We start from the raw sequence: 6,212 nt of genomic DNA on the forward strand, positions 1-6,212 counted from the left end.
TATTGCACATTAAAATATTTCAGGAATATAAATCTTGCATTGATAATGGCTAGCAGTATCCCTTAAGTGACTTCATCCATCATGTGAGCACATGGAACTGTAATATGATTCCTCTTGTGCTGCTGAGGAAACTGAGGTCTCTAGTTTTAGTGAATTACTAAGGGTTTTACAACTGAGACAGCACTGTATATTATAAAAGTAATTCTTTATGAAACTATTATGGTGCCTATATATATATATATATATATATATGATACATAACATTTTCATAACAAATATCCTTAAAATTGAAGTATGTATGGAATATTGTATGACATAGTATAAAGAACTGCACCTTTTCTTAGTTTGTACATTAGTTTTCCTTAAAAGACATAAATTTAAACAATACACGTATGTTACAACATGTTACCATAATGACATATTACTAGCAATTTCCAAGACTTTGTTTGAATAAATAAAGTATAGCACCACAGAAATGTGAACTAACTTCAATTGTTTTTGGAAAAGACCAAGGACATGTTTGGCAGGAGAGAAATTATTACTTTAAATGCTTAGCATCACCCTCATTTTATTTGTCTGGAGCCCCCGCTGTTCGGCATGACTCTAATGAAATCACTTTTCACTTCTTTGTTTCTAAGACTGTAAATGAGAGGATTCGCCATGGGGATCACAATGGTATTAAAAACAAAAGTAGGACTTACTTAGTTTTTTTTTTTTTTTTCATTTTTCTTTTATTATTCATATGTGCATACAAGGCTTGGTTCATTTCTCCCCCCTGCCCCCACCCCCTCCCTTACCACCCACTCCACCCCCTCCCGCTCCCCCCCCTCAATACCCAGCAGAAACTATTTTGCCCTTATCTCTAATTTTGTTGTAGAGAGAGTATAAGCAATAATAGGAAGGAACAAGGGGTTTTGCTGGTTGAGATAAGGATAGCTATACAGCGCATTGACTCACATTGATTTCCTGTGCGTGGGTGTTACCTTCTAGGTTAATTCTTTTTGATCTAACATTTTCTCTAGTTCCTGGTCCCCTTTTCCTATTGGCCTCAGTTGCTTTAAGGTATCTGCTTTAGTTTCTCTGCATTAAGGGCAACAAATGCTAGCTAGTTTTTTAGGTGTCTTACCTATCCTCACCCCTTCCTTGTGTGCTCTCGCTTTTATCATGTGCTCATAGTCCAATCCCCTTGTTGTGTTTGCCCTTGATCTAATGTCCACATATGAGGGAGAACATACGATTTTTGGTCTTTTGGGCCATGCTCACCTCACTCAGAATGATGTTCTCCAATTCCATCCATTTACCAGCGAATGATAACATTTTGTTCTTCTTCATGGCTGCATAAAATTCCATTGTGTATAGATACCACATTTTCTTAATCCATTCGTCAGTGCTGGGGCATCTTGGCTGTTTCCATAACTTGGCTATTGTGAATAGTGCCGCAATAAACATGGATGTGCAGGTGCCTCTGGAGTAACAGTCTTTTGGGTATATCCCCAAGAGTGGTATTGCTGGATCAAATGGTAGATCGATGTCCAGCTTTTTAAGTAGCCTCCAAATTTTTTTCCAGAGTGGTTGTACTAGTCTACATTCCCACCAACAGTGTAAGAGGGTTCCTTTTTCCCCGCATCCTCGCCAACACCTGTTGTTGGTGGTGTTGCTGATGATGGCTATTCTAATAGGGGTGAGGTGGAATCCTAGCGTGGTTTTAATTTGCATTTCCTTTATTGCTAGAGATGGTGAGCATTTTTTCATGTGTTTTCTGGCCATTTGAATTTCTTCTTTTGAGAAAGTTCTGTTTAGTTCACATGCCCATTTCTTTATTGGTTCATTAGTTTTGGGAGAATTTAGTTTTTTAAGTTCCCTGTATATTCTGGTTATCAGTCCTTTGTCTGATGTATAATTGGCAAATATTTTCTCCCACTCTGTGGGTGTTCTCTTCAGTTTAGAGACCATTTCTTTTGATGAACAGAAGCTTTTTAGTTTTATGAGGTCCCATTTATCTATTCTATCTCTAGTTGCTGTGCTGCTGGGGTTTCATTGAGAAAGTTCTTACCTATACCTACTAACTCCAGAGTATTTACTACTTTTTCTTGTATCAACTTAAGAGTTTGGGGTCTGATATTAAGATCCTTGATCCATTTTGAGTTAATCTTGGTATAGGGTGATATACATGGATCTAGTTTCAGTTTTTTGCAGACTGCTAACCAGTTTTCCCAGCAGTTTTTGTTGAAGAGGCTGCTATTTCTCCATCGTATATTTTTAGCTCCTTTGTCAAAGATAAGTTGCTCATAGTTGTGTGGCTTCATATCTGGATCCTCTATTCTGTTCCACTGGTCTTCATGTCTGTTTTTGTGCCAGTACCAATTTAAATAAGTAAAGATCACAGTGCCATAAAAGGTGGTGACTCCCAGGAGATTGGAGGCACAGGTAGAAAAGGTTTTTTTCTTTCCTGAAGAGGAAGTAATTCTTAGAATAGTATAGAGAACAGACATACAGGACACAGATATTGTGATAATGGACATGACTAGTATAGAACCTACAAAAATGAATATCACAATTCCATGTTAAATGTGTCCTCACAGGACAGGGCTAAAATTGGGGATGTGTCACCAAAATAGTGATGGATTATATCATTAAATCGGAGTTGCAAAAAGGCAATTTAATCATGTAAATCACCATGACAGAGGAATCCATAAAGCCAGTCATATAGGACCCAGTGAGGAGGACACAGCACAGCCTCATGGACATAATAACTGGACAATGTAGAGGATTGCAGATGGCTATGTAGCGATCATAGGCCACTGAGGAGAGAAGAACACATTCAGCAGCACCAAACCAAACAAAAAAGTACATCTGTGTGAAGCAGCCCATAAAAGAAATATTCTTGTTGGAAGTCACTGAGTTCCCTAAGGTTTTAGAAGTGATGACATTTGAGTAACAGAGGTCAAGAAATGACAGGTGACTGAGAAAAAAATACATAGGAGTGTGATGCTGGAGATCCTAGAGAATGATCAGTATCATCCCTATGTTCCCCAGCACAGTGACCAGGTATATCAGGAGAAAGAGCACAGAGAGCACCAGCTGGATCTCTTCAGAGTCTGTCAACCCCATCAGGATGAAGTCAGGCACGTTTGTGTTATTACAGGTACTTATACTGTACTGCCCTAAATTGTTGAGAAGTTTAAGTCAAAACTTAGTTTAAGTGACTTCAAACTTGTTTTAGTTTGTATAACTGGTCAAACATTTTTATATTTAGTTTACACTTTCTTAAAATTGATCATAAATTTACAAAATGAGATATAAAAATTGAATACCAACTGTATAGTTATAAAATGACTTTTAGTTATGATATAAGTAAATGTAACTTTCTTCATAATTACAATAATCTAATACTGTTCAAAATGCTTTTTATTAACACATTTAATCTATATGAAATGTTACAAAATAGGTACTAACATTATCCACTTATTTTAGATAAAAGGAAGGTTGAGAATGTTCATATAACCTATCCGAAAGCAGTACAGATCATCTGGACTCTGATTTTATCTCTGTACTTTGACTCTGAAGAGCATGTTTATTCTACTGTGTTTCTGTGTGGTATTTATAAAAACCTGAACAAAAAACTAGGTATAAGTTATACAATGACATCATACAATGTACATGTACCATTAAGGTCTTCTTTGCAATATGGCTTAACACTATCTATACACTAACCACTTTTTCATTTAGTTTTTAGGGTGAATTAAGATCATAGATTACATTTAAGTGTTATTTCACAGAAAATATATTGTTTTCCTTACTTGACCAGTTTCAACTAAAATTTCAAGTAAAGTTTTATTGTCAAAATATGAACATTGCTTGTAGCCTCTAATTCAATGAACTCTACATTTGTTTCTACAGATCCTGACATCACTCATGGTACATGAATATTCTTCTAACGAAGCCCCTGTTTCTTTTAATCTGACCTGACAAGATTTGAATTTTATGAACCATACTTACTTGGAACCATAGTTGTGGAGAAACAGTAAACACTTTATCCAATTTCATTTGCCAAAGAAAGTTGTTATTTCCTCAATTTTCTCTCAAAAAGATTATGAAATGCATTTGAGTAGCTGAGCATATATATTGAACTTTTTTTTCTTGAGAGGTTTATTTTCGTATTTTACTCCATTCCCTATTTTTATCCTGATATAAATTAAGTCACCTAACAAAATTCCGTCACGTTACCCACATGGAGAGTCTGAAAAGACATCCCAAGTTGCTGCTGTGAAGATGAATAGAGCAATGGGTGTCCTAATTCCCCACCATATAAGACCAGAACGCCCTGCTTAAAAGGCATGGGGATGATGCAATAGTTTGTCATCCTCAGTGACAAGTTTCCAAGGAGGATGATTTGCTGTGCTTTCAAGAAAAAAATTTCAAGGACCAAGTGTAAAAACGATTCGCCTTTTTACACAAAAGCTCCATAATGAAGAATATAATAAATAGATCTTCTTTTTTGGTGCAATAGTTCTTGAAAATGCTAATTTGTTTCTTAACAACATAAATATATGAAGTATACAGTGTTACTCAGCTGAGACAGGCTAACTAGTATATTACAAAACCAACATCAATTAAGGGACAAAATGTAACCTTGAGATTTCAAACAAATTAAAGTATAATGGTTCTGCCTGGAAGCAGGGGGCAGGAGGAGGGAGAAATGACACAAACAATGTATACACACGTGAATAAATGAATTTTTAAAAAAACATTAAAAATATACATTTAAAAAAAAGTGTAACGGTGATTTCCTATGTCGATATCTCCTGAATAGTTGTGGTGATTACCAAATCACCTTGAATGTGTTTTTCTCATGCAATGTTCCCCAACACTGAAATCAACATTGATCAATATAAACCTGTTTATGGTAACCAGGCAATTCTTATATGAATACTATGTCATAACAGATGTCAAAATGTGATCGGACACTTAAAATATTTTCCAATTTAAATAGTAATCCAGATAAATTCTTAGCTCATCACATTTTAGTCTTTGCTCTTTACCTATTTCTTTCCTTGTTTTTCTATAACGTTTGCCTCATTAGGGAGTGATTTTTCATTACTTCTATTGACATTTCACTCATGTACCAGTTATGTATATATACATAACTTATAGTGTACAAAATAGTAAGTTTCATTGTAACACTTAGTGAATGTATATGATGTATTTTGGTCTTGATTATGTCTCCAATTAAACACTCTTGCCTGCCCTTCTGCTAGTTGCTGTCTTCTTCCAAAATAGTCCCCCCTCTGAATTAATGTTGTATTTTATAATGTAGAACCCACATAGAAGAGAAAAATTTGCAGTTTTTTTCTGAGTCTGACTTAATTTACTTTACATGATTTCCATATCCATACATTTTGTAATGGTTTTATTCATCATAATGTATGAACAATACTCTGTTATGTATAGTGCCACATTTTCCTTATCCATTCATCCATGGAATGACCCCAAGTCAGGCAGGTAACCTGACTTGGCTCTGTGAATAGTGCAGCAATAAACATGGGCATGTGATATCTCCATTACACACTGACATTGTGTCATTCAGGTATACACCTAGGAGTGGTATAGCTGGATGGTATGATAGTGCTGAGTTATTTGAGAAAATTCCATACTACTTCAATAGTGGCTGGACTAATTTACCTTTACACCAAGAGTATATATGGGTTCATTTTTTGACATATCTTGGCAAGCATTTGGTTTTTTCTTTATGAAAACCATTCTGACTAGGGTGGAATGGAATATCTGTATAGCTTTGTCTAGCATTTCCCTGATGGCTAAAAGATTTTAACTTTTTTTTATGTGTTGGTCATTATTATTTCTTTCTTTTAAAGTATATCTGTTCTGATGATTTGCCAATTTATTGAAAGGATAATTTGTTTTGAGTATTTTTCTGTTCTTTATAAGTTGAGATTATAACCCCTTGTAAAATATCAGTTGGAAAAGATTTTTTTACCATACTATAGGCACTCTACTTATGATTATTTCCTTTGATGTGAAGAAGCATTTTAATGAGATAAAACTCAATATGTCAATTTTGAATAATATTTTTGCATTTGTTGGAGTCCTATTCAGAAATAATTTCTGAGATATTGAAGTGTTTCCCTTATATATTTCTACAGTAGTTTCAAAGTTTACATTAAGGTCATTGTCCATTTTGAATTGATTTTTGG

General features: G+C 34.9%; 1 pseudogene; it reads right to left on the bottom strand.

The window, feature by feature from the left end:
- Positions 1-563: 563 nt before the first annotated feature.
- LOC109703332 (olfactory receptor 8H1-like) lies at positions 564-4,009 on the bottom strand (annotated as a pseudogene).
- Positions 4,010-6,212: the final 2,203 nt, after the last annotated feature.

This window comes from Castor canadensis, chromosome 1 (assembly GCF_047511655.1).
Source record: "Castor canadensis chromosome 1, mCasCan1.hap1v2, whole genome shotgun sequence".
Lineage (NCBI taxonomy): Eukaryota > Metazoa > Chordata > Mammalia > Rodentia > Castoridae > Castor > Castor canadensis.